At 35.2% G+C, this 25,844-nt stretch overlaps 1 pseudogene; it reads right to left on the reverse strand.

The window, feature by feature from the left end:
- Positions 1-1,438: 1,438 nt before the first annotated feature.
- Positions 1,439-25,844, reverse strand: part of LOC113268248 (WASH complex subunit 3-like) — a 29,745-nt pseudogene continuing 5,339 nt past the window's right edge.

The following is a 25,844-nucleotide window of genomic DNA, read 5'->3' on the forward strand; positions in this document are numbered from 1 at the left end:
AAGGCTATGTCAGGGTTTTCACGCTGAAGCTTTATATTTCAAAGTTTTATAATCAGACATTAAAAAGGAAAAAAAAAAAGCCAAATGGCTTTTGAGACTGCATTGGTGCCTGCAAGAAATCCATGTCAGGCTTTTTATTCAAAGAGATTCACATCAATGGGCAAGTCCCTCTGCTTAATAACTTTCATTATTATTATTAGATTGGCTATGGGTACCACCAAAACATTTTCCTAATGCTATAGTGGCGCCCATTTTTGGGTTTGTTCAGCCTCAGTATCAGGTGTGGAGCTCTATATGGTACTATAAACAGAAGACAGAAGATACAACACAAGCCACCCAGTCTCTTACTACCTGTCTATATGCAGGTTACTTAATATTGTTGAGACTCAAGTTTTTTAAAATGAAGAATGAAGAAAAATTTATGCTATGTTTCTGAAAGCAAGAGACTGGACCTTTTGTAATCCTTTCCAATACTCATACCTGAATTTATGTTAAAATGAGGAGGCAGCTAACTTAAGAGATCCTTAGGAGCAGAAAAGAGATTGCTACCTCTATCTTATAGTTGAGACATATTAGAAAAACATCATTCCCCAAAGAAACCAATAAAATACAAGTACCTGACTTAAAATATATTTATTTAACATCTCCCCAACAAATTGCAAATGAACATTGTTAGCTATTAATAACTTGGCATGAATTCTGAAGACAGATCTATACTCAACATACTTGATGGGCTATGTTTAGGAAATGGCCATAATTGAAATTACTATTCACTGATGGAAAGCTCCCTAAAGTCAGAAAGAATAGTGAATGAAGAAGAGAATGGATAGCAGTGTTGAATAAGCTGAAACTTCCTGCATAACTCTGCTCAGGATCACTAGTCTTCATTTGTATTTAGTTTGACTCCACACAAATTTAAACCTCTTATAGGCATGGCAATGTTTAGACGTCATGCTTTGTTTAAATAAATAAGATGGCCTTCATGCCTCCTGGAAATGTAGGACTTTTATGTTGAGGAAGCTATGTAAATTCTTAATAACAGTAATATTTCCTGTACCTTCTGCATTTACTAAGTGGCAAGCACAAAGTTACATGATTCATATACATCATCTAAGTTAATAATAACAACAATCCCATGAGGGAGTTATATTCATTTCGCTAATAAGGAAATGGAGGCTTAGGAGAAATAACTTCATCAGGGTGATCTGTGAGTTGCAAATTCAGTATTAGGATCTGGCTTTCCCAAAGCCTGCATTCTTTTTTTTTTTTTTTTTTTTTTTTAGTTATAAATGCTTTGTCTTTTTTTTTTTTAACATAGAGGAACTTGGTGGTGGACATATAGCCATTAGACGTTTCTCTAAGAGCTCAAGTTCGGGTTTTCTAATAGAATGTAAATGAATACCTACACATGTTTATGTAACTGTTACCAATATTAAGTTCAGTCACTAAAAGAAGATTCACTATCCCAACTTTCTTTTGTATTTTTTTCACCTTTACTGTTAGGCACTGAAGTATCTGACCCCCAAGAAGGCAAGGGTCCTTCCAATATCATTTTTTGTAATCTTATTGCCATCACTGGAATACCCACTTGAGCCATTTTGAGATATCCAGCATATCCTGGGTCCTTGGTTACAATTAAGATATGTTCTGATATCACTTCACTTTCCCATGGTCCAGAGTCTTATATATTGTTCTGCTGTGATTGCTCTGAAGTGGTTGGTTTCAGAATGTGATTGATTCATTTGTGATACCATTGTCACTTACAGGAGATACTTCAAATGTGACATCATCTAGGCCTGGGATAGATGGCAATTTTCCAACTAAAATACTGAGAGGTGTTTCAATTTGTTAGATGTGGAGAAAGTTCTGCCAGTTTCTCCTTACAAACCGTAGAAAAGTGGTTGAGAACCTGTACAGTGCTCACCACAGGTTGGTTTAGAAAGTGCCACTGGTCTTTTCTGTTAACAGCTGCCGATTTAGTCAGGTCTATGCCTGACCTCATGAGAGGAAGCCCATCCTCATCTGTCTCCTTGGGAGGGAGATCCAGGGCTCGCCCTACAAACCCCTCACAGATGGGATCACCCAAAGCCTACATTCCTAAATTCTATTTTATAATATAATATCTCATAATTTCCTAGGAGGACAGAATAACAAATGAATCTCCCAGTGAAGATGAGGAAAACATGGAAGTGAAATCTCTAACATTCAACATTCCGTAAGTGAGACCCATTGGTACAATCCAAGCAGTCTCTGAACCCTGCAGTTTCTATTTCCAAACATCTATCATCTACTCATTTCTTTCTATTCCCAGAAACCCTACATTTTTCCAGACCATTCTCTTGTTTCATAGAAATCACTAAATGGTCTCAGAGAAGCTATTCATGCTCCACCTGCTCCCTGCAGGCAACCCAGGTTCAGAGACCAGGATAAATGCACAGAGCTGTTTAGTAACAAAAAACTAACTGAAAGTCTCCACATCACCATGGTTGGCTGATTCCTAGTTTCTTTTAATTGAGAATGCTAAATAAAAGCACCTGCTCAGAATAGGAGAATCCTTCAGGAAGTACTCAGTTAAATTTTCAGTGACATCAGCAGTTACTCTCCGCTCTATTAGCACCCACAATTTTGCCTTTCCTTAAATTCCTCAAACAGGTTATGCTTCTTCCTACCGTAGGACCAAGAAACATGCTTTTCTGTTTTCATTGTTCTTATATACTTGGCTCCGATGTGTAGCTAATTCCTACTCCTCTTTCACACTTCTGCTCAAATACTATTTTCTTTAGTATGCCTTTCCTGCCATGACAGACTTAGCAAGGTTTTCCTATTATATAATTCCAGAGCATTTTATACTTAGCAACAATCACCATATAATCATAACTGCAATTCATTCTTTCATTCACTCACAAAATATTTTTTAACACTAATTATGTGCCAGGAATTATTCCAAATGTTTCCCCTACTCTATGGGAGGGAAAAGACAACAAATAAAATTATATATGTGTGTATATGCACGCATATATATACACATATATATAACATATATGTATAAATATATTTCTATAAATTAAGTTTAATGAGGAGAAAAAGTAAAAGTAGTAAAAGTACAGCAAGTTTTGTATCACTGATGCTGAATTAAGTAAGTGACATGGACACAGTATGCAGAATAAAGTGGCAAGGGGTGATAAAGGTAGACCTCATTTAAAGACTGAGAATTTAGGGGCGCCTGGGTGGCACAGCGGTTAAGCGTCTGCCTTCGGCTCAGGGCGTGATCCCGGCGTTATGGGATCGAGCCCCACGTCAGGCTCCTCTGCTATGAGCCTGCTTCTTCCTCTCCCACTCCCCCTGTTTGTGTTCCCTCTCTCACTGGCTGTCTCTATCTCTGTCAAATAAATAAATCAAATCTTTTAAAAAAAATAAATAAAGACTGAGAATTTAGCTTGAAGAAGGTGAAGAAATGAGATACCAATATCTATGGAAAGAGCAGCCCAGGTGAAGGAAAATAACTTGAGAACTTTCTGTTATCATGTGAACATGATTACTATGTTTGAAGGACAGTATGGAAGCCTGTTGAGGGAACGGAGAAATCATAGTAATGGAGGACAAGAACAAGTAGGGCCTTAAGGTACTTCTGTTTTTATTGAATAAAAAGAGGGGCCATTAGCAAAGTTTAAAAAGAATATCTATGTAATTCTGTGTTTAAATAAATCCTTTTTGTTGCTGTTGGAAAAGCCTATAGGAAGTCAAGGATGGGAACAGGGCAACATGATATGAGGCTACTGTAATAATCCAGATGAGAGATTATGATGGCCAGGACCACAGTGGCTGCAGTGGAGACAGAGGGAAATGAACAGACATGTAGCTATATTGAAAGCACAATCAACTAGATTTTTTTTGACATATCAGATATAGGATATACTAAAAAAAAAAACAAAAAAAAACCAGAATACTTAAGGATGATCCCAGGTGTTAAGTGACATGACAACTAATGAAGTTCCTAAAAAAAAAATTATGGACAACCATGGGTGCGAGGCAGGGATCTGTTCAGGAGATCAATGAAAAGCATATTGCTAAGTAACATCTACATTGGGGAATTTTTTGGTTTTCAAAAAACACACAAATGCATTATATATGGCTAAAATATAGATGCAATTAAACTTCTCAAGTAATGCTACTAAACATGTCCCCTAAGTGCAGCACAGTTACTTTATGGTTCAACTCACTAACCATGTAAAATGTAGAATGAAAAGTGGCAGGGACTGAAACTATTTGATCAATAAATGAATAGATAAAACATATAAGGATGGGAATGGTGTATTCCATTATGTGTATTTGCCATTATAAGCATTATAAAGAGTGATGTAGGCATAATGCATGGGGATACATTTTTAATTGTAGAATTTGTGATGTCAGAATAGATACAATACAGGTACATGTCTTCTCCATCTATAATTAAGACCATCAGCAAACTTTTGGAACAGAAGTAATGGAATAACAGGCCTACTACATACCAGGCACAGTGCAAATCTTTTGTTTGTTTATTTTTATTTTTGTTGTTTTGTTTTTGTTAGATAATCTCTTTATTTCTTTTCGGCCTTCCTTGTGATAAATACTATTATTTTCTTCAATTTCCAAACTGGGTGCTTTGGGAACAGGAAATCAAGCAAATCCCCAGTTCACAAAACTATAAATTGGTAGAGCTATAACATATATGCAAATTTTGACCTGTGCCCTTGACCACCACAAAATAATACCTTTGACCAGAGACCTCAAAACATAATGGGAGCTTTGCAACTTCAGATTTTCGTAAGCTTTCCAGTTGTAATCATATCCCATTCTATTCTGTTGAGAAACAGCGCTCTTAGCTGAAGTATCTTTTCTCACTTTCAGAACACTTAAACTGTGGCCAATTACAATCCCACCTCCTGAATCCTTTCTAGCTTTCAGTATTTTTCTTCTTTGACTTCCTCTAACAGTTACAGTGAGAAGTAAGCCATTTAATTCTAAATGACTGACTATTCTATACTGCCTATTACTAGTTTTAGATTATTTTTCACGCATTGGCACTAACTCAGAGCTTAATAAATTGGCTATTGATTGAATAACTCTGAAGTAGGCTAAAATTAAGAAAAATTTAAAATGGTAAATAGTTACAGTATTTTCTCAATGCAGGATTACTCTCTACCTACCACTCAGTCCAAAGGCAAGCCATCTTATAATTTAAATCAAAAAGAATTATACTAATGAGGGCCTGGGCTTAATATTCCACAGGAGAAGCAGCCACATACAACTTTTATGAGATTATTTCATGGGTCTTGTTCTGAGTTTGCATTATGACAAACCCAGAAATTAAGGGACACCAGAAATCTCAACAGATTTCAATATCCATTTGAATTCAGATTTTCAGATGAAATTATTCATTATAACCTTTCCAGATTTAACAGACAGAATAAGCAATCTTTGCCAGGAAGAAACCCTGGAATGATTAATTAGGAATGATGCTGAGTATTAACCCTGAATGTGTTTTACTGTCAGACTCAGGTATGAAGACTTATGCCCAGCTATAAGGACAGGAGAATAAAGTTTTTTTGTTGTTTTTTTTTGTTGTTTTTTTTTTTTTGTTTTATCACTCTAGGGCTTCAGTCTCTATCTTCTATTCACATCCTTTCCCACAGGTAAGTGGTGATCTCTACATATGTTGTACTATTTCAGGCTGAATATCACATACATTTTCTATTTCATTGAAGTGTCTTCTCAAGTGACAAAATTCTTACATTTTAAATACTTTTATGGACTGCATGATATATTTGTGTATAAAATTAAATGAACATAATTAAGTAGACTTAGTTTCAAATCAAGAGAAATACTAAAACTATATGCACAGATTGCATCTGGTCAATATAAATTGATGATTACTCAGTCATAGTGTTCAAGGTAATTAAATCTGGTAGCTTCTTTGAGCCATACAACCCTTCCAAAGATATTCTTTGATTTGATGTTCAGAGCAAAAACAATAATAAAAATAATGTAAGCGTTTTAATGGAAAGGGACCTCATTATCTAAAAAACACTAAAGCTTTTCAGTTTTCTAGTTACTTAGCACACAGTGTAAAATTTCAAGATTATAGAATGTAGGAGAGAAAGATTTGATGTTAGGGTGGGAGAAGGTCTAAAGAAACTGTGTCTAGGATTGGCTATGCATGGACTTGGGCAAGAGATAGGCCTGCAGAGCTAAAGGGCTCCTGAAAGTTACTGAGAGAACAAGGGTTGGGAAACCTGATAGAAGATGTAGAAAGGACACCACATTCAAACATTCTTAGTTTTCAGTTATTCAGAGAGTTGGTCCTGTGCTTAGGGGCTCTTGTGTGTTCATGTTTAGTCTCTGCACCATGTTTACCATTATGTCATGGCTCCAGAAATAGTGGTCCTGCCCAAAACACAGAATGGCAGCTCCAATTACTGCTGCAAGTTACAGATGCCTGCACCATATGCTACCATTCTGAGGATCTTCCAGATATAAGCAGGGATGCCATTTTTCAAGGAAGAAAGGGGCTAAATTATTAGGTAAATTGATCAGAATTAATATTAGCCTGATTAAGTCTGAACTTAATCTACTTTCGACATTCTCATTTTGGTTCTTTTCGAAATCCAATTAACTTATATACCTGATTAGCATTTGCTAGTTCTGATTTTACAGCCTGCAAATTTCTCTCACCATTGCCTTCTTTTTCATTTCCATGACTTTAATCCAAATATTACTAAGAGATTTGACAAAGTGTTTGAACATTAGCCAGTTTAGAGGCTGAAAATTGCATGTACAGATATCATTAGTTACGTTTTCAGAAGCCAAAATGACATCCTTAAAACAGACAAGCAGAAGGAGCCGTAGATGCAAGCAGAGGTGCTAAACCTGTAGAAATAGCACATTTACCACATCTGAATGCTTCCTTCTTTATTCTGATAATAAGCAAAGAAACAACCAACACTACAGTGTAATCATGCTTTTCCCTGGAGAGAAGCAAGAAAGTAGACCTTTCCATGTTATTAGGAAATTGACCTTATTTTTTGAAGGCCCTTAAGAGACTAAGTGATCTTTTTATCTCACACCCCAAACCAATGTGAAGTTCATAGTAGCTACAAGAACAAAGGAAAGAATAAATGACATTGCCATGTACTTCCTATGAAGCTACTATGAGAGCATGAAATTCTTTTTAAAAATTACATAAAATGGTTTCCAATTTCAGGTTAAATCCATAGCCTAAAATTCTTTTTCTAGGAGGATGACAGATGGGAGACCCTGAACAAACTTCCAAGCTGAAACAACTAGACAAGTAAGGAAACAGCAGAGCTCCCAAATTTAGTGAAATTAGTAACTCTTGGAGGTAAGTGAAAGACAGTCAGCTCTCAGCCTAGGAGTTTCTTTAGAGACCTTGAGTTTATGCTTTCTGAAGTGCATGAGGCATGAGGAACAAGAGATACATACCAGAATTTGTCAACGTGGAAACACTAAGGAAGACTCCAGAAGAAAAAAATTAAAAAAAAAAACAAAACAACTAAGAACCCAAGGAATATATTCCTCTTCCAAGAAAGCATGCTTTTCTTGACCCATACACTCAGTGGAAGGGAAAAATAATTTCCACTGAGAATTCCTACTCACAAAGACTGTCTTCCTGTTTTTCAGTCCAAATCCTTGCTACTTTGTTGCATAAGAAAACTGGTTATTTCAGAATTTTTCTTGACACAAAGTACAAATTAATATAAGAAGAAAAATAGTTTATACATACTGTCACAAGGCTATAAGATCTGTGGTGAACCTATTACTCAATTGGTTTGTTCTGTTCCGTATGTATCAGCTCACACGGCCCCAGAACATTGGATGACTGACCAAGTCCCAACTGATTGTATCAATGCCAGACATCTGACTCCAGACAATTTGTAATTAGAATACAAAGACCCTAAGTAACTTTATAGACACTTTAACTGGAAGATCATGTAGAAATGGAATCAGAGATAGTGGATAGAAGCACAGAAGAAATGTGAGGTGCATATGGAGAAAATGCATATGTGAGGAAAAAGAAGAGGAGCTATAGGTGAATTTTCACCTCCTACTTTTGTTTTTTCAGCTTTATTGAGGTACAATTCACTTCCTACATTTAGTCCCTCAGGAGAAACTCCTATCTTTCAAGCAAATTCCCCTTAGTAATTAAAGCAAGTTTGACTATGTTTCTGACCCTTGAAACTAAATGATCCCAACTATAATAGTACCTTAATGTTAGGTAAGGTCAGGCCTCTTTATAGGTGGAGAAACTGAGATCTAACAGAGTAAACGAAATCCTTGAGGGTAACACAATGAATTACCCATAACTGAGTTCTAGGACTGCTACACCCAAAATACTTTATCTATACTTTCTGATACTGCCTCTTTCCTTTGGTTATTTAACAAATTGAGACAAGTTATTATGCCATTCTTATCCTACCATTGGTAAAGATATAAAGAGTTCACTTTCTAATCAATATTGAATAAACTAACTACTCATTTATGCAATTAGCAGGGGCTGCCTGAGGAATGCGTCTTCCATTGCAGATATGTAAAGAAAGCATGAGGCGGAATACTAAAAACTTTAGAAAGTACTACTTATAATACAGGGACTAAGAGTACACTCTTGGTCAATGAACAATAACTCTGTTATAGCCAATCTATGGTTATGTGAATGTACTTCAATGAATCCACTCATTTTGCCCATCTCACAATGGTTAGTGCAGTGGCTTGCAACAACTGGCAAGAAAATACAAATTTTATTGGCTGGAAAAAAAAAAAAGGACAAAAAACAAAACCAATGTTTATCAGCTATAGCCCATTTGTTTTCCATGATAAGATGAGGACAAAGAAGCATTGACTTCAGCAAACCCAGTGCCATAGGAAATGCAATTATTACTACTTCACACAAAGAATTATCTACAGTCAGCTTTCTTAGTTGGAGGCACTTATATAATTCATCACTTTAATGAATTTAAATGAATAACCTGTTACGTAATATATTTCTTTTCTGAAGTAACCAAGTATTAGTGCAGTGATCAAATTAATTAATTTTTTGTCATTAGATAGATAGAAATAAAATCTAGTGAATTATATCTACCTTCTTGTCATGAGAGGTTGTTTGTTTTGTTAGATTTTTGGAACTCGGATCCGAAAGAGAAAATCCAAGAATCTACAGACTTCAAAAGCAAATGAAATTATAAGATTCTTACCATGATTACCATTACTATTAATAAAGAATCACTGTCAGGAATATTCAGATGATGCATTTATTCATTCACTCAGAAAACATTAAGACTTAACTTTTCTTCTACCTAAACCTGGCAGAAAGATCTTTACATATTTTTTCAGCTTAATACATATTAATTGAGCCCATATTCCATACCAGACAATGATTGAGAGGCTTGGGAATATCAGTAAACAAAATGGACAAAGATTCTTGCTCTCGTGGAGCTTAAACTAAGCAGTTTATATCTTCCATTTGTTTAATACCTGCCTTGGCTTCCCATCACATCCAAAATAATGTCCAAACTCCTTACTATGGTTTATAAAGTCTGAAATGATGTGATCCTTGTCCACAGTTTGTTTACTGAACACACTCAGTAGCACTGGCCTTGGTGTTCCTGAGATGAGCTGAGCCTCCCTCATTTCCTTTGTATTTACCTTCTCCGTGCCAGAACACTCCTTGCTCACATCTTTGAAGGACTAACTCTTCCTGGTTTTTAAGGTTTCAGGATAAGTGTCACCGGTTTAAAGACAACTTTTCTCGGAGTGCCTGGGTGACTCAACTGGGTAAGCAGCCAGCTCTTGGTCTGGCTCAGGTCATGATCTCAGGGTTGTGAGATCAAGCCCCACATCCAGCCCTATGTGCAGCCCTAGAGTGGGCTCTGCACTCATCAGGGAGTCTACTTGAGAGTCTCTTCCTCTGACCCTCCCCCGCTCTCACTCTCTCTCTAAAATAAAATAAATATTTAAAGAACTTTTCTAATCACACCATTAAAACAACAACAACAAAACCATCTACTCCAAGTCTTTCTATCATGCTGTGATTTTTTGCCTTAATACAGAAAATATTATTTTATTTGCTCAATTATTTGCTTGTTTATCCTATCTCTTCTCTCTTCGTAGATTGTAAATTTTGTAAGAGTTCTTTTGTTCTTATTCAGTCTTACTTCCAGCCCTTAAAATAGTGTTTGGAATTTATTATGCTGTCATAAAACACATTGTAGAAGGTATAAATAAATAAATCAGTGAATTCATATTTATTTATGCTTTTCTTAGTGTAAAAAAAATCAAACCAACTTTGTAAAGGAATTTAATTACTCATATAACACTACTAATGCATTGCAAAAGTATTGCAAGACAGGAATATACTTAATTTCTCTAATTGACAGACTGATAAAGAGGTGAAAATTAAGAAAAAAGGCTCCTTTTTGAGTGGCTTGCGGTCACCTAATCTTTTCCCTTTTTTAAGCTTATAAATTGTATGATTATTAGAATTATGTCCACACATACAACAGACTTTCTTTGTATGTGGGTTTTGAGATATATTTAAATCAGGATTATAAATCACATAGGGAAATGATTTATGTAAATTGAGAATTCATTAGCATGTATTGAATTATTTTCCCTATAATTCAAGCAAATGGAAGAAGTCAAATGGATCAAGTTGGTTAAAAAAAAAAGAAAGAAAGAAAGAAAGAAAAAAAAAAAAAGCAATTTGCTAATAATTTTTTATTGTTGATAAACGACCAGAAATGATAAGTCCCAGGCTGCAGAAATCTGTTACCTTCATTGTAATTCAAATTGCATACAAGAGACAAGTCTTTCCATGCTTGCAATAAATAGTTGACTTTGTGGCTGAGCTTACTTGCTGGTGACACTGGGCAAAACGCATTTGATCAACATAAAAACATGTCCATTAACTACTGTAAAAGTCCTATTTGTCATTTAATTATTCTAGTTACAGGAAATGTCAAGTAACCTGTTGATGGATATGAGAGGCAAGTAGGAGAGTAAAAAGTGAAACTAGCTTCAATCCTGATTTTGCCACTTAGTGGCCTTAAGAGATCCAGTTTATCTAAACTCTGAGATGCTTGGTCTTTTTTCACATATGAAAAGAAATAAATAATTCCCATGTGACGTGGCTGTAATGAAATTCAAGATAATGTATAGAGTATGTCTGATATACTCAAGCACTGAATAAATATTATTTTTATTCCTTCTCCAAATGTATCCACTTTTGAGGAGCATGGTAGACCTTTAAACTTTGTCTCTCTCACATATATGTTAACTTTCTTACTTGCTTTGAAATGTTTGCCATACACATGAATAAATGCTCCACATCACTTGGTATCAGGGAAATACCAAACAGAACCATAAGGAATAGCACAGGGGACCATAGGAGAAGGGAGGGAAAACTGAATGGGAAGAAATCAGAGAGGGAGACAAACTATGAGTGACTCTGGACTCTGGGAAACAAACTGAGGGTTAAAGAAGGGGGGGTAGGGGAATGGGGTAGCCGGATGATGGGTATTAAGGAGGGCATGTGTTGTGATGAGCACTGGCTGTTCTATGAAACTAATGAGTCACTGAATGTTACATCAAAAACTAATGATGTACTATATGTTGGCTAACTGAACATAATTAAAAAAAAAAAAAAAAAAACAATGAGATACCACCTCACACCAGTCAGAATGGCTAAAATTAACAAGACAGGAAATCGACAAATGTTGGCAAGGATGCAGAGAAAGGGGAACCCTCTTACAGTGTTGGTGAGAGTGCAAGCTGGTATAGCCGCTCTGGAAAATAGTATGGAGATTCCTCAAGAAGTTAAAAATAGAGTTACCTTATGACCCAGCAATTGCACTACTAGGTATCTACCCCAAAGATACAGAGGTAGTAAAAAGAAGGGGCACGTGCACCCCAATGTTCATAGCAGCAATGTCCACAATAGCCAAACTGGAAAGAGCCAAGATGTCCATCCACAGATAAATGGATAAAGAAGATGTGGTGTATGTGTATATATATACACACACACAATGGACTATTACTCAGCCATCAGAAAGGATGAATACTTACCATTTACATTGATGTGGATGGAACTGGAGGGTATTATGCTAAGCGAAAAAAGTCAATCAGAGAAAGACAGTTATATGGTTTCACTCATATGTGGAATGTAAGAAACAGGGCAGAGGACCATAGGGGAAGGGAGGGAAAACTGAATGGGAAGTCATCAGAGAGGGAGGAAAAACCATGGGAGACTCTTAACTATATGAAACAAACTGAGTGTTGCTGCAGGGGGGGTGGGTGGGGGGATAGGGTAGTTGGGTGATGGGCATTAAGTAGGGCATGTGATGTGATGAGCACTGGGTGTTATACAAAACTGATAAATTAGTGAACACTACATCTGAAACTAATGATGTACTATAAGTTGGCTAATTTTATGTGAATGTAAAAGAAATCTTTGTCATAAATTGATTTTTAACCAATTAATTCTGCTGGCCAAAGAGGATCTAGATTCTCTCCATTGCATATAACACTGGTTCACATTATTTACAATATTTGAGCCTTTCATGTTATGACCCTACCATTTATTTTCAGGCTCACATCATTATCAGGCTTTAAGGTTTATGGTTTCCCTTTTTCAAATCTTATTTTCATTGGCACATTTCCTATTTTCTTTTAGTCACCCATTCATTGTTCACCTTCTACATGTTAGTTTCCAATAATGAATCAGCAATAAAAATTCTAAAGTTAGTGTTCACATCTCTTTGGCCTACAGACATAGGGCCAATCAAAGCCACTATTTGAAGCAACACTCTTTGGCTTGTAATATCTCTGTGGTAAAAGGAAGAAATTTTTCTGTTACTGTTATTTGCCTCATTAACACATGTACAGATTTATTCTGAAAGGTGGATTTACTCTCAATTTCTTTTCTCTGATCAATATTTTTTTAAATTTTTTTAAGGTAGACTAGAAAAGAATTGGAGTTAACAAATCTGGATTTGGAAATAATATCTGCAATTTATAGTTTATGTTGACGTGCATATATTGACATTTTTATCAGTTTCATAATTTATAAACTAAAACTAGTGTAACAAATAAAATGGAGCACACATGTAGACAAAAAGCAATTATGTCAGTATCTTTTCCAATTAAGCAACTGATATATCATAATATTTTTGCATATTGAAGATTAAATTTATTCTAGATGTGTTATCATTCTTATATTTTTATACCTCACTTTATTTAAGTCGATATTACATATATGCCTATAACAGATCATCTCTTTCCCTCTTTTATAAACTTGAGGTTGGCATGATACTTTTCTCTTTAAGTTACCATTACTTTTTGTTAACTGAGCAAGTCTTTCCAGCAAGTTAGCAAGCTTTCTGGTGGGCTATGGATTAACTGGAAAAGTCCTCCTCCATCAGTGTATGTATCGCATAATTATATTAGATTCTCAATATATTTTGCCAAAATTAGCATATATTATGCTAATGTCGTTGTAAATAATATGATATCAAGGGGCAGTGAAATGTACAGTACATCACAGGATAGTGAGCTCAAGAAGTTCCTAAATGAATGGCTGGTGTGTATGTGTCAAAGGGCTTTGCTAGATCTGAGATAAACAATTATTACTGTGCAGCAACCATTGACATTGCACCGCTATTTTATAAAGAGTTTATAAAATACGTTTTTAGTACCTCCATTTAAGTAAATATTTATAAGCTTCAGGATCTTCTATTTCTTTAAGCATTATCAATGAGGTCAAAATCATGGTCACTACCTGAGCACCTCTTCTGCCTGCCACCTTTCAAAATCCTGGAAACTAGTTTCACTAAAGCCAGAATTAAGCCCTGAGAAATTCTCTTCTCTCATTTCTTCCTTTATTCATGAATAAGTGAATTTATTTATTCTTTAGGTTAAGTCGGAAGTGAAATAAAACAGCGCTTTTCAATTTCTTGATCATAAGCCACACACACCTAAGTTTTTCCCTCTGTAACATAGAAGAAAATTATACACATACACTGAAATAATATTTAATAAAATTATACTTGTGTATGTTATCATCTTTATTCTATCTATAAATTTAATTTTTTAAATGATGACTGCGATCCACTAAGTTGGTTTTATAACACACTAATGGGTGGCAGCAAGTACTCTGAAAAATACCAAAATAAAGCAGATCAAAATAGTGAGGTCCTGGTTTTGCTGGTCAGTTGCAATCTCCTGGTGTTACAAAGCGACCATTTACAATGTTTGCTGTGTAATCATGCCAAAAAGGTAGGAAAAAAAGAGAAGTACTAGACGGATGTGGATGAGGAAACTCAAAGCCAAGATTCAGAAGAGCCCATTTTTCTCTGGCCTAGCAGGTACTCACTTTAAGGTAGGTGGCAGGATGGGGTCAAGAAGATATTCAGGTTTCCAAGTCCTAGGCAAACTTTTAAGATAAGCAGGTTCTATTGTGGGAAAAAAAAAAAAATGGAATTACTTCTTCATAAGCTATTTATTACCTAATCTCTAATACCAACACTTAGGTAATAGCAATTACTGATTGTGAGTTGCTCTACTAAATATTCAGATGTATTTAATTCATTTAACTTTCATAAATATCTTATGAGATAGGTACAGTTATTATCCCTAGTTTACAGACCAGGAAAATGAAGCCCAAAGTAGTTAAGTAACTTGCCTGAATTACAGAGCTAATAAGTGTCAGGAATTTTAGTCATTATGGAACATAACCCAAAGTATCTTGTAAGCAAAACTGCATTAATAATTAATAAAAAGAATAATGCATTGTTCATTTTCAGTGGATTGTACCCTTCCAAGATGCTTCTTTTGCATGGAACATGATGTGTTTGTAAGGAAAAGTTGCACCAATTTCTGATGGTAGTTAATTCTGCAAGCACTCTACAACAGGTGTAAGTTAGGATTACTAATGTGATTAATCCAAAGAAAGATTTCAAGGAAATATCAACAGAGAAATATATTCAGGCAATGATTTTGAGTGAAAGTGAAGAGCATATAACACTTTTCTTCAATATGGAATAACCAATGGAGACAAGATATCCTGATATTATCAATGAGAAATAGCCATTCCGTAGCAGAAAAGACAAAACTCAAAGAAGAGGGTATCTCTGCACTGAAGTCTTATAAATAAAACAATATTATATATGTACATAAAGTGTAAAATTATTTTTATATAGGTTTCTCCCTGTTTGTTAATCATGGTATTTTTTCAGGTTGTAGTCTTCCAAGAATACGTTAATTTTGCTTTCACGATGATGGGCAAAAATTCAAAATCTTTCAGGCTCTTTGTTGCTCAGTGTCTTAAGAGAGTTCTTTCTGTAACTTTGACAATGGACTGACCACTTGCGAGTGATAATGTAGTTTCTGACAATACCAGAGTCCAAAGCTCTTATCTCACTCTCAGGATTGCCTCTGATATAGGAACTAGAGCCATTAGAACTCTGTCATCCATAAACGCATAATGGACAGTAACAATGTACTCAAAGGGACTTTAAGTCAGGAAAAAAAAAAAAAAAGATGAACACTTAGATCATGTGCTCCCAGAAAATTAAAACTACTGAAGGAGAGAGATGATAAGAATAAAATGGTTGTAATGATGGTGGTAATGGTGGCAGTAATGGTAATAAGTAATATCATGATTAGTAAAAATCATAATACTAACAATAAGATGTATTCTTTCTACCTGAAGACAACTAAAAAAAACTGTAATAAACTATTATTTTTAAAATCTTCTGACATGTTTAATACAATAGTGATTAATTACTGAGATAATATCCAGGAGAGACCTAGATTTCAGCAGTACGCCAGCACATGAAGCCACCTTTCCTTGAGGCTGACAACAAAGAAATGAAGCAGAGAAGCTTTATTTGTGTTTTTGATAGCCAACTGGAACATGAGGGACAAAAATCCACAGTATAGGGCCTGACAAGTGTGGGAATCTGGAAAGATCATTCTTTGGGTTCAGACCCCAAAGAGTTGTTCAGAAATTGAAAGGAATTGGAGGAAGGCCAGCTATTACATGACTTTCTGACCAATTTCATATCATTTGCATAACGAAGAAAAACTTCAAGACTTCAACTAGGACTAAAATGATCTTTCATTATGTAGGTCCTCTGGCACCTAGTAAAGAAAAGGAAGGTAAGATCATCTAAGACTCAAATATTTGTTCAAATTATTTTTTCATATATGATGGCTAAACCACAATCAAAAATAGATAGATGAAGAGAAAATAAAATATGAGTGAGAAATAAATGAGAAGAGAATATCCTCTCTGGTACTGGAAATACTTGGCTAGCTTAACAGCAGATTAGACCAGCTGAAGGGTGACTAACAGAAGTCTCAAGCAAAATACTAAGTGGTTAAAAAACTATAAATACAATCTCTTTAAGATAGAGGAATAGATAGGGGCACTGGGTGGTTCAGTCAACTAAGGATCCGACTCTTGATTTTGGCTCAGGTCATGATAGAGTTGTGAGATCGAGCCCCGCCTCACGCTCCATGCTCAGCAGAGAGTCTGCTTGAGATTCTCTCTCTTCCTCTCCCTATGTCCCTCCCCACTGTTTGCTCTCTCTCTCAAATAAGTAAATAAATCTTTTAAAAAAGGATAGAGAAATGGAAAATAATGAATACATACCATACAACTGGAGAACTAGGAAATAAATTTAGAGAAGGAAAATAAATAAAATTGTAGGATTAAAAGAGAAGAGCCAAAATATTATTTGCAAATGATATATTCAATTAAGTAGAAAATCCAACTGAATCTACAGATAAACTACAATGATTCAACATAGTTTCAGGCACAAAATCAATATACAAAATGAAGCGCTATTCTGTACAGGCTATAATCAAAGAAAAAGGATAACAGAAAAGATATATGCTCACTCAGAGCATATAACATATAAAGCAAAACCTCTTAAAACGTAATGTTGACTTGATTAAAATAGGATTATAGCAGCATTTTAATACATTTTGTTTTTAAAATCTGCTCCAGAAAAGTAATTGTGTTTCAAGGATTAAAATAATACAATTAATTTTAAAAACTCAAGTCAGTAAAAATACAAACAAATTCTAACACTTCAGGGAATAAGTGTGTTTTTGCATGTCTATGAAACATCAACAAAAAAGCAATATAATTTATATAAAAAGAACAGTGAGTTTCAGACTACAACAAAGGTAAATTTTGAAAACTTATCAAAAGATATTTATTTGTAAATAAATATTTGCAAAAATATTTACGATAACTGAAATTTAAATTAGGAAAAACTGAAATGGCAAATTAACTAGAAAGCAGCACAAACACATTAACATAAAATCTATGCAAAACTGAAGAAGCTGAACTTAAGATACATTTATAAATTTAAATGCCTTTATCACAGAGGAAATACTGAAAGTGTAGGAACTTGGAACAAACCTAATGCAAGTAAAAAGAGAATGTAATGAAATAAAAGATATAGGAGGAATAATTAAAAGATGAAATTAGTAAAAATGTTTAAGTAGAAAAGATATATATATATATTCGATGTGACTTTTCTGGAAACACAACAACAACAACAGTAATATAAATTAATCCTTTATGAGTGTGACTGAAGAAAAAGAGTAGAAAAAAGTAAACATAAAGGTAGGGCATTCCAAGATGACAGCGTAGGAAGACCCTGAACTCACCACCTTCCCACAGACACATCAAACATATAGCCATATATGGAACAATTCCTTGTGAAAAATAATTGAAAACTAGCTGAATTATTCCTCCACAACAAAGAAAAAAAGGATAGGATAGGCAGGAGAGCCAGAGACACCATCTGGAGAAAAATCATACTCCTGGCATGATGACCAAAATAAGGAAGGATCTCACAAGTTCATATATCCTCCCAAGAGAGGCATTTGTGCCCCATATAAGGCACCCCAAACCTTGGGACCTGTACCACAGAAATGAGTCCCCAATGCCTTAGAAAACCAATAGGACTGACCATGATACCCAAAGGGCTATGAGGAACTGACTCCTTTCAAAGAACCTGTGAACAGTCTCACCCACCCCAGGACCCAGTGCAAAAGCAGCAGTTTGAAAAGCACCTAGACTATATGTGAAAAAGATGAATCTGCTAATCTTAAAGCATCTGCTGAAGGGACAGGGAACAACTGAGTCATTCTATGAGATGGAGGTACCAAAATCATCGTTTTTGTACTCCCCCTCTATCCTGCTAGGGCACACTGGCACACATGTACATGGCACTCTTCTACTCATTTGCTAAGGCTGGCAGAGGCAAGCAGTCATGGCATTTTCCTGCTGCCTTGCTGAAGCTGGTGGTCTGTGCCATTGCATCACACCTGCACTGCCTTGTTGGGGCAAGAGAGTACAAGAAGTCACAGCATTCCATTGCTGCCTAGCTGCAACTGTTGGGTGTACTGCAAAGTAGGCACTTATCTGCTGCCCCATTGAAGGCTGAGGGCATGCATGGCCAAGCTATTCTCCTGCTCCCTTGCTAAAGTTGGCAGTGCTTCCTGCACTCTGCAGCTTCATCACTAAATCCAGCAGACACACACAATCAAGGCATGTTCTTGTTGCCTTGCTAAAGCCAGCAGGTGTGCCCTGCCACCTTTGCTCTCCAGCTACATTGCTAATGCTGACAGGTATGTGCAGTTCACAGAAGTGATGATGCTTGATCACCTGGCCCAGGCCGCCATGGGGCCTTAGTTCCTGGGCTCCACAGGATTGTGACAATGAGAAAGCAGTTCCTAGTAGGTTACTACCCACAGGGCACTGTACAAACAGAAGACTGAAACACACCCCCAGTCTTCCTATGAAAAAGGCCTAGTTACTTGTCCAGCAGCTTCACCAGAGGGACAGGCTTTAGACTTTGCCACACACCTAGAGACTGTGAAGCAGCTCCCAAGGAGCAAAGGCAGAGAACGCTATCCTTGTGCTCTCCCCTGGCTTCACCATAGCTCAACAGTACCTCCTAGAAAGGAGCTTATACACCCTTCTGGAGCCCCCTGAAACTGTTACCCATGGGAAACCTTCAGATCTCATCTGGAGGACAGCAGGTTTATGACTGCATCTCCACAGGACTACATAGGGCTGCATACTTTAAAAGCTGCTGCCTGAGGACCTGGCTTCCAATTAGCTTGAAACTAGGTACTAAATGAAATCCCTCACCTTGGAACACTGACAGAACTTGTCATATCCTCAACAGGGACCTATCAACAACAAATTGAGCTGCTTGGACAACCATAAAGATTGAAAGACAACTAAGAACTAAGGCAAAGTTGAGCAATAAGGTTCATCACCTACACAAAACCATTCCTTCAAGACTGACAGAGGTAGCTCTTTAGCCTAATACAAAAAAAAAAAAAAAAACAAAACAAAACAAAACAAAACAAAACAAAACACAGAGTTAAGCAAAATGAGGAAACAGAGGAATATGTTCCAAACAAAGGAACAAGATAAAACCTCAGAAAAGATCTCAATGAAATGGAGATAAGTAATCTACCTGATAAATAATTCAAAGTACTGGTCATAAAGATTCTTATCAAAGTAGGGGAAAGACTGGATAAAAGTGAGAACTTAAACAGAGAGGGGAAATATAAGAAAGTACCAAACAGAAATCACAGAGCTAAAGAATAAAGTAATGAACTAAAAAATACACAAGAGGGGTTCAACAGTAGACTAGATGAAGCAGAGGAATAGATCAATGACATAAAACACAGGGCAGTGGGACTCACCCAAATACAAAAGCAAAAAGAAAAAAATAAATAAATAAATGAAGATAGCTTAAAGGACCCATTGGAAAACCTCAAGTAAAATAATGTTCACATCGTATGGATTCCAAAAGAGAAACAGAGAATGGGGCACAAAACTTACTTGAAGAAATAATAGCCGAAAACTTCCCTAACCTGAGGAAGGAAATAGACAACCAGATCCAGGAAGCTCAGTAAGTTCTGAATAAGATAAACCCAAATAGATCCACACCACACATTATAATTAAAATATGAAAACTTAAAGCAAGAAGCTTAAAAGCAGCAAAAGAAAAACAATTTGTTACATATAAGGGAAACTTTCACAAGACTATCAGTACATTTTTCAGCAAAAAGTTTGCAGGCCAGGAGGGAGTGGAAGGATACATTCAAAATGCTAAAAGGATGGGGCACTTGGGTGGCTCAGTTGGTTAAGTAGCAGCCTTTGGTTCAGGTCATGATACCAGAGTCCTGGGATCAAGCCCTGCATCAGGCTCCCTACTCAGTGGGAAGCCTGCTTCTCCCTCTCCCTCTGCCACTCCTCCTGTTTGTTCCCTCGCTCTCTCAAATAAATAAATAAAATCTTTTTAAAATAATGCTAAAAGAAAAAAAAAACACAAACAAACACAGACTTCCAACCAAGAATACTCTACCCAGCAAAGTTATCACTTAGATTGAAGGAGAGATAAAGAGGTTTGCAGACAAGGAAAACCTGAAGGAGTCCATCACCACTAAACCAGCTCTACAAGAAATGTCTAAGGTCCTTATTTAAGCTAAAAAGAAAATGCACTAATTCATTTTAAGAAAATAAATGAAAGTAAACTTCTCAATGATAAAGGTAAATATATAGCAAAGACAGTGGATCACCTATAAAGTTACTATAAAGGTTAAAGACACAAGTAGTAAAATTATAACTACACTAATTGGTTAAGAAATACACAAAATAAAAAGATGTAAAATGAGATATCAATAACAAAATGTGGGTGGGGGGATAAAAATATAGTTTTAAAATGCATTCAAACATAAGTTCCTATCAACTTTAAATAAACTGTTACAAATATAGGATGTTATATGGGAACCTCATGGTAACCACAAAGCAAAACCTATAGTAGGTACACAGAACATAATGAAAAATGAATATAAACATAATACTACAAAACAGGAAAAGAGAGCAAGAGAAGAAGAAAGGGAAAGAGGAATTACTAAAACAGACAGAAAACAATGAATAAAATGGCAAATAAGTAAAGACCTATCAATAATCACTTTAAATGTGAATGGACTAGATTCTACAATCAAAAGACAGAGTGGATTAATGGATTAAAAAAAAAAGACTCACCTAAAATGGCTTAATGGATTAAAAACAAAAACAAGACACTTCAAATGTAAGAAACAGACTGAAAGTGATGGTAAGGGAAAAGGTATTCTATGCAAATGGAAATTTTAAAAATGTTGAAGTAGTTATTATGCTCATATCAGACAAAAGAGACTTAAAGACTGTAATGAAGACAAAGAAGGACATACATAATGATAAAGGGGTCAGTGCAACAAGAAGATATAACATTTGTAAATATACGTGCTTTTAACATAGGAGCACCAAATATATAAAGCAAATATTAAACTGACCCAAAGGAGAAACTGTCAGCAATACAATGATGGTAGAGAACTTTAATATCCCATTTTTATCAATGGATAGATCATCCAAAGAGAAAATCAATAAGGAATCATTAGCCTTAAAGAGCACATTAGACCGTATGGACTTAATAGATATGTACAGAACATTCCATCCAAAAGTAGCAAAATACATACTCTTCCCAAGGGCACATGAAAATACACATGAAACAGTCTTCAGGACAAATCACATGTTAGGCCACAGAACCAGTCTTAATAAATTTAATACTGAAATCATATCAAGCATCTTTTTTGACCAAAATGGTATGAAACTAGAAATTAATTATAAGAAAAAACATGAAAAAAATGTGAAGATAAAACAACATGTTACTGAACAAACATTGGGTAAAAGAAATCAAGGGAGAAATTAAATCTTAGTGATTCTAAGAGAGAAGTTTATAGCAACACAGGCAGACCTCAAGAAACAAGAAAACTCTCAAATAAATGAACTAAGTTTACACTTAAAGGAAATACAAAAAACAATACAAAGCCCAAAGTTAGCAGAAGGAAGGAAATAATAACTATCAGAAAGGAAATAAATGAAATAAAGACTAAAAAAATAGGAAAGATTAATAAAACTAAGACCTGGTTCTTTGAAAAGATAAATAAAACTGACAAACTTTTAGCTAGATTCACAAAGAAAAAAAAGAGAAAGGGTTCATATAAATAAAATCACGTGATGTGATGAGCACTGGGTGTTACATGAAACAGATGAATAACTGAACTCTACATCTGAAACTAAAGATGTACCATATGTTGGCTAATTGAATTTAAATTTAAAAAAAAATAAATACAATCAGAAATGAAAGAGAAGTTACAACTGGTACTACAGAAATACAAAGTATTGTAAGAAACTCTGATGAACAATTACAGGCCAACAAATTGGACAATCTAGAAGAAATGTACAAATTCCTAGCAACAAACAAAAAATCTTCCAAAACTAAATTCTGACAAATTAGAAAAGTTGAATAGACTAATTACTAGTAAGGAGATTGAATCAGTAATCAAAAACTTCCTAACAAACCAACCCAGGACTAGACAGCTTCACTGGTGAATTCTAGCGAATTATTCAAAAAAGATTTAAATCCTGTCCTTCTTAAACTCTGCAAAAAAAACAAAACAAAAAAACAAAAACAAAAAAAAAACCAAAGTGGAAGAAACACTTCCAAACTTCCAAATGAGGCCAGCATTACGCTGATACCGAAACCAGGCAGACACCACAAAAAAAAAAAAAAAAAAAAAAAAAAAATACAAGCTGATATCCCTGATCAATAAAGATGCAAAAGTCCCCAATAAATATTAGAAAACTGAATTTAATAATACATTAAAAGGATCATACACCATGATAAAGTAGAATTTCTTCCAAGGATGCAAGGATGGTTCAACACCAACACATTAATCAGCTTGATATAGGACATCAAAAAAATGAAGGATAAAAATCATCTGCATCATCTTGATAGACGCAGATACAACATTTGACAAAATTCAACATACATTCATGATAATACCTCTCAAAATGTGGGTATAGGGGCGCCTGGGTAGCGCAGTCGTTAAAAGCGTCTGCCTTCGGCTCAGGGCGTGGTCCTGGCGTTCCAGGATCGAATCCCGCATCGGGCTCCTCCGCTGGGAGCCTGCTTCTTCCTCTCCCACTCCCCCTGCTGTGTTCCCTCTCTCGCTGGCTGTCTCTATCTCTGTCAAATAAATAAATAAAATCTTTAAAAAAAAAAAAAATGTGGGTATAAAGGAAACATACCTCAACAGAAAATACATAACAAGCCCACAGCTAACATCATACTCAATTGTGAAAAGCTGAAAACCTTCCCTATAAGATCAGGCAAGACAAGGATGCCCATTCTCACCACTTTTATTCAACATTTTATGGGAAGACCTAGCCAGAGCAATTATACAAAAGCAAATAAAAGGCATCAAAATTGAAAGAAAAATTAAATTGTCAATAGTTGCAGACAACATGATTTTATATACAGAAAACCCTAAAGACTCCTCCAAAAAACTGTTAAAACAAATTCAATAAAGTCACAAGTTACAAAATCAATATACATAAACCAGTTGTGTTTCTATACACTAATAAGAAACTATTAGAAAGAAAGATTAAGAAAACAATCCCATTTATAGCTGCATCAGAAATAATACCTCGGAATATTTTTAATCAAGGAGGTAAAAGACCTATACTTTGAGAACGATAGACAATGATGAAAGAAACTGAAGAAAACATAAACAAATGGAAAGATATTTCCTGCTCATGGATTAGAAGAATTATTATTGTTCAAATGTCCATATTACCCCAAGCAATATACAGATTCAATGCAATCCCTACCAAAATTCCAACAGCATTTTTCACAGTAATACGACAAGCAATCCTAAAATTTATGTGAAACTACAGAAGACTCCAAGTAGCCAAAGCAATCTTGAGAAAGAATAACAAATCTGGAGATATCATGCTCCCTGACTTCAAACTATATTACAAAGATAATTAAAATAGTACAGTATTCACACAAAAACAGATACATAAATCAGTGAAACAGAATAAAGAGCCCAGAAATAAACCCACACATAAGCACAATTTACAACAAAGGAGACAACAGAAAACAATGGTGGAAGGACAGTCTGTTCAACAAATGGTGCTTCGTAAACTGGACAGTCACATACAAAAGAAAGACGCTAGACTACTATTTTATACCACAAACAAAAATTAACTCAAAATGGATTAAAGACTTGAATGTAAGATCTAAAAACATAAAACTCGTAGAATAAAACACAAGCAGTAAGCTATCTGACATAGTCTTGATGATAAATTTTCTTGGATCTGATTCCAGAAGAAAAGACAACAAAAATAAAAATAAACAAGTGGGACTTCATCAGACTAAAAACCTTCTCACAGCAAAGGAAACCATTAACACCTACTGGATGGAAGAAAATGTTTGCAAATCACATACAGGGTTAATATCCAAAATATATAAAGAACTCATATAACTCAATAGCAAAAAAGATCCAATTAAAAAATGGGCAAAGGAGCTGAGCAGACATTTTTCCAAATAAATAAAGATGCCCAAAAGGCACATGAAAAAAATGCTCAATGTCACTATTCATCAGGTAAATGCAAATCAAAACCAGAATGAGCTAACACCTCACATCTGTTAGAATGACTATTATCAAAAAGACAATAACAAGTGTTGATAAGGATGTGGAGAAAAAGGAACCTCAGTGTACCACTGGTGGGAATGTAAACTGATGCAGCCATTATGGACAGTAGAGTGAAGGTTCTTCAAAAAATTAAAAATAAAACTACCATACGATCCAGTAATTCCACTTCTATATATTTAACTAAAGAAAATGAATTCAAAAAGTAAATAAAAAAGATATATGAACGTTTATGTTTACTGCAACTTACAATAGTCAAGATATGGAAACAACCTAATTGTCCAGTGATGGATGAATAAAGAAAATGTGGTAATACACACACACACACACACACACACACACACACACACAAACACACACAATGGAATACTATTCAGCCATTAAAAAGAATGCAAACTTGCCATCTGCACGAACATGGATGAACCGAAGTGAAGTAAGTCAGAGAAAGACAAATACTTTATGATCTCACTTACATGAAGAATGTAAAAAAAGAAAGAAAGAAAAAAAGAGAACAACAAAAATCATACATACAGAGACAGAAGGGTGGTTGCCAGAGTGCAGGGGTGAGTTAGGAGGTGTTGAAATGAGGATACGGGGTCAAGAGGTACATACTTCCAGTTACAAAATAAATAACTCATAGGGTTGTTATGTACAGCATGGTGACTACAGTTAATAATATTGCAGTGCATAATTGAAAATTGTCAAGAGAGTAAATCCTAAAAGTTAACTTTGTTTATGGTTAGTAACTAGATTTATTGTGGTGATAACTTCACAATGTATACAAATATCAAATCATTATGTTGTACACCTAAAATCAATATAATGTTGTACGTCAATTATACCTCAATAAAACTTTTTTAAAAGAAGAAATGAAATGACATAATTATCAGTAAAGAAAAAACCAAACATTATAAAATAATAAATACTAAGTACATGACTTCAATGAATTTTAAAAAATTCTAGAGGAAATATTTGAATTCCTTTAAAAATATAAACTTGGGATGCCCGGGTTGCTCAATCAGTTAAGCGTCTGCCTTCTGCTCATATCATGATCCCAAGGTCCTGGGATCAAGTTCCATAGCGGGCTCCTTGCTCAGCAGGGAGCCTGCTTCTCCCTCTGCCTGCTGTCCCCCCTGCTTGTGCTCTCCCTTGCTCTCTCTGACAAATAAATAAAAATTTTAAAATATATATATAAACTTAACATTCTCAACCCTGAG

Source organism: Ursus arctos, unplaced genomic scaffold (assembly GCF_023065955.2).
Source record: "Ursus arctos isolate Adak ecotype North America unplaced genomic scaffold, UrsArc2.0 scaffold_8, whole genome shotgun sequence".
Classification (NCBI taxonomy): domain Eukaryota; kingdom Metazoa; phylum Chordata; class Mammalia; order Carnivora; family Ursidae; genus Ursus; species Ursus arctos.